Raw genomic sequence first — 3,908 nt, forward strand, 5'->3', positions numbered from 1 at the left:
CGGCCTATGCTAAAAACCGGCCCTGTTGACAGGTGTCATATGTAGAAAATACTGGACTGTTCTCTGTAAACGAAGATATTGGAAAATACCGTTAAGTGAGATGAAGTATTCAAGAAACGGTACATAACTTTATTTTTCACTGGTGTCAATATGTAGAAAATACTGAACTGTTCACTGAAAAGAAAATATTGGAAAATACCGTTAAGTGAAGATGAAGTAGTCAAGAAACGGTACATGACTTTATTTTTCACTGGTGTACACATATGTACACAGCAAATTTGCCAGAGTTCGATTGATCAGAGTTAGACTGGTGTTCAGCCAAAATCTAAACATCAAGAGTTGCAGCAACACTACAGAGTGTTATTTGACTCCTCTGGATCCGAGTTGTTGAGCTAAGAGAGCTAGAGAGTTAATGTTTAACTCCCTTGAGAGTTATGAAAAACATGCCTCCCCAATTTTCAAATGTTTAGGCAACATGAGCAGCCATTTTTGTTGAGTCCCCTATAAGTGAACCAAACTCAATCATCTGTTAGTGAACCAAATTGTGAACCAACAGACAAAGAACTCTGTTCTGCTTTTCTTCACATTGTGTATACTATAAAAGTAGGTGCTCTTTCTGGTCGTGTTAGGCTTTTTGTCCTCTTTTAGTCCAATAGATCTCTTGTGATTGCACTTGTTCCAGGTGTAACTTGTCAAACCACTGATAGGCTGGTTGTAACAGGCAGAGTTTGATGTCAACACGCTATTTGATTAGTAGCCATCAATGAGTATTAACTTAGAGTACAACCCTCTGCATTCATCCTGCGAAAAATTCTCCACCGCAATATTTTTTTCCCTTATTGGACTTTGAGGCTTTGCCATCAGAGTTTTCGATTGAGAGGCAAATTGACACGGTAAACCTCTTCAAAATTCAGAATATCTTTTTTTGCATTCCTCCTACCCAACAGAAAGCAATGGAGGTTATAATGAATTGAATATTAATTACTCCACAGAAAACATATTGCCTGTCTGCTTGGCTCCAGGTGCCTCCACGTTGTAGATTTGACAACAGTGAAGCTGGCAGCTGAACAAACTGTGCAACAGTTAAGGACCGCAAATGGCAACAGTTTGCACATTTTGCAGCAATTCACTGTAACTTATTATTTCTCCGGTAACAGCCTACAGTTTAGCCTCATTTAATGTGTAAAATATACCTATTAGGCTAGTATAATCTGAAAAAGTCTACCTGGGACAGTAATCCCTTGAGCTCTTAAGGCTCAGTTATGCTTCCTACTTGTGCCACAGAGTGAGCTTGACGCAGCCATGATGCAGTTAATTCTTGTTTATGCCCTGTTTTGAAGCACGGTCTGCGCGATGTCATTCCACGCTGAAACTGCCTTCAATACAAAGAGTAAACTAGACGTGTCGGTTGTTTTTTAGCATCACAGACTCGACGAGAATGAAAATGAAACATTAAATCTTTATATCACGTGCATGTTTGATCGCACTGGCAGCCACAGTAGTAGTTTGGAACAAAGAAGTGGCTCATTTGTCGAGGACGAAGCGGAATGTTTCCTCGACCTCGGAACCACTGTTCAACTGTCCAAATAACTTCAGCGTCGTAACTTGCACGCGCATGTGTTGTCTTCGGTTCGTGTAAATAAATCAAACAACAAAGCACGGGCAACTTATTTAATGAAGAGCTCACAGTCCGTAGACCGACGAAGGTTAGAACAAGGAAGTAGCGCATGTTCTCGACTCGAGGACAGAGCAGGCTGGTCGAGAGGACCAATCAGAGACCTATTTTCGCCCTTTCACGCCGTCACTCCCTGCGTCGAGACACAATTTTGGGGAGGTGCCCCAGAGTACCTGCGTGATGGGGGGGGGGCTTCACTACGTTAACTGCGCGGCTCACTGCATCATGATGCAGTGACGCTGATCTCGAGGCATAAACCACCCTTTAGAAGTAGCCCAGTCTATTTGAAACTGTCATTCTACCCCATCCGAATCAATCTATCAATCAATTCCTGACCTCACCTGAGTGCTAAGGGCTGTCATGCAATGATTAAGTTACTGCCTGCACCTGCCAAATGCTTCATCACTCGGGTCACATGGTTCACTTGAACATGTATTTAAACAGGGACTGTTGCATTGTACTGCTCACTGGTTGCTAGCTAGCTAGCTGGCCGGCTGGCCCTGGCCGGCGGTCCGGCTGCTGGCCTGCCCTCACCTGGCCGGCCCGGCTAGCAGGTCACGTTGTAAGGGTGGCTGCATGGTGGCTTGCTAACTAGCTTGTTTGTTAGCTTGCTTGCCCCGCTAGCTTTGGCCTTCATTTTCCTTAAGGTTATTTTCAGGCCTTTTTAAAATAAAGAATGGATTTGCATACCCTTCATTGATGATACTAGACTGGTCCACCTGCCTGCACTAGACAATCTGGCAATTGGGCATTTATTTAGGTATCTAATTAAGTTGATGTTTATTGGACTCCAATGAGTAGAATCAGTCTAATCAGTTGTCTGTGATTGCAACTCTATAATTGGACTCACCTGAGTATAATCAGTCCAATCAGTTGTCTGATTGTAACTCTATAATTGAACTCACCTGAATATAATCTGTCCAATCTGTTTTGGCAACCACTGCTGCCATAATTTTACCGTAAAATGTAAAAAAAAAAATACCGTTATTTATTTAACGGTAGGCTTTGGCAACCACTGCTGCCATAATCTTACCGTAAAATGTAAAAAGGAAATATACCGTTATTTGTTTAAAGGTAGACTTTGGCAACCACTGCTGCCAGCAATTTTCCGTAAAAACAACAGTTCTTTTTTTACTGTGTGTATTAGACAATCACACGCCCACATCGGCGCCGCCCATTGACTATCAATGCTATGTTCGTGTGAAATTGGGTTTGGGGGTCCGAATTATGTCGGAAGCAAAAGTGCGCCGCAGTGCTGTCGGAGCCAATGTGCGGCCGGCCTAAGAGTGTGGGTTTTTGAGCATTCTATGAATAGAATGCGTTCTATAACAATGCAAGATTCTAAAATTCCAAATTGTATTGTATGGCGCCCAGAATTTTGTAGAACTTTCACTGCGCGAACGTTCTAGTACACAGTATAATATATTTTATATTTATATCTAGTTATATTTACTAATATGACCAAAGTACAGTAAGTTTTACAGCTAGAAATATCTATTTCTGGAAATTCAAGATTGTGGACATGAAGAAGATCCACCTTTTCGTGCAATTTTCCTGGTTGTAAAAAATATTTAGAATTTGATGGTGGGAGTAAGTATTCGTGAAAAAGGTGACATTTGTGAATGTGTGCGTGTGTGTGTGCGTGTGTGCATGCGTATAGTACGTGTGTGTGTGTGTGTGTGAGCATGTGTGCATATATATATATATATATATATATATATATATATATATATATATGAAGAGTTCAGATGCAAAACCCCCTAAGTGCCATTTCAGAAAATAATCTTAATTCATTTTTATTTAATACAAAGCTATCAAAATTGCATATTTTTTTATTTTATTTATGTAATATAACTATTTATATGTATTATCAAGTACATGAATGTAAACCAAAACAACAACGGGGTTCTCTAAAAATATAGAAGGGCAGGTCTTCAGAAATGGAGTTAGGGGGTTTTGCATCTGAACTCTTCATATATATATATATATATATATAGTGTGTGTGTGTGTGTGTGTGTGTGTGTGTGTGTGTGTGGACTGACTCCGGCCCCCCATATCCCCCCGGCAAGACTCCTGCGCTAACTGCCGTCACCAGGAGGGGCAGCAGGTAGCCAATCAGATACATTAGGCCCCAGGAGGGCTCGGCCTCGTCCACGTCCGCGTCCACTCTTTGGTGCCTCCTGATGGCTCGGAGAAGTAGCACGGCTTCAATGCTCGACCAGGTGTAGGCGCT

This window comes from Engraulis encrasicolus, chromosome 1 (assembly GCF_034702125.1).
Source record: "Engraulis encrasicolus isolate BLACKSEA-1 chromosome 1, IST_EnEncr_1.0, whole genome shotgun sequence".
NCBI classification, from domain to species: Eukaryota; Metazoa; Chordata; class Actinopteri; order Clupeiformes; family Engraulidae; genus Engraulis; species Engraulis encrasicolus.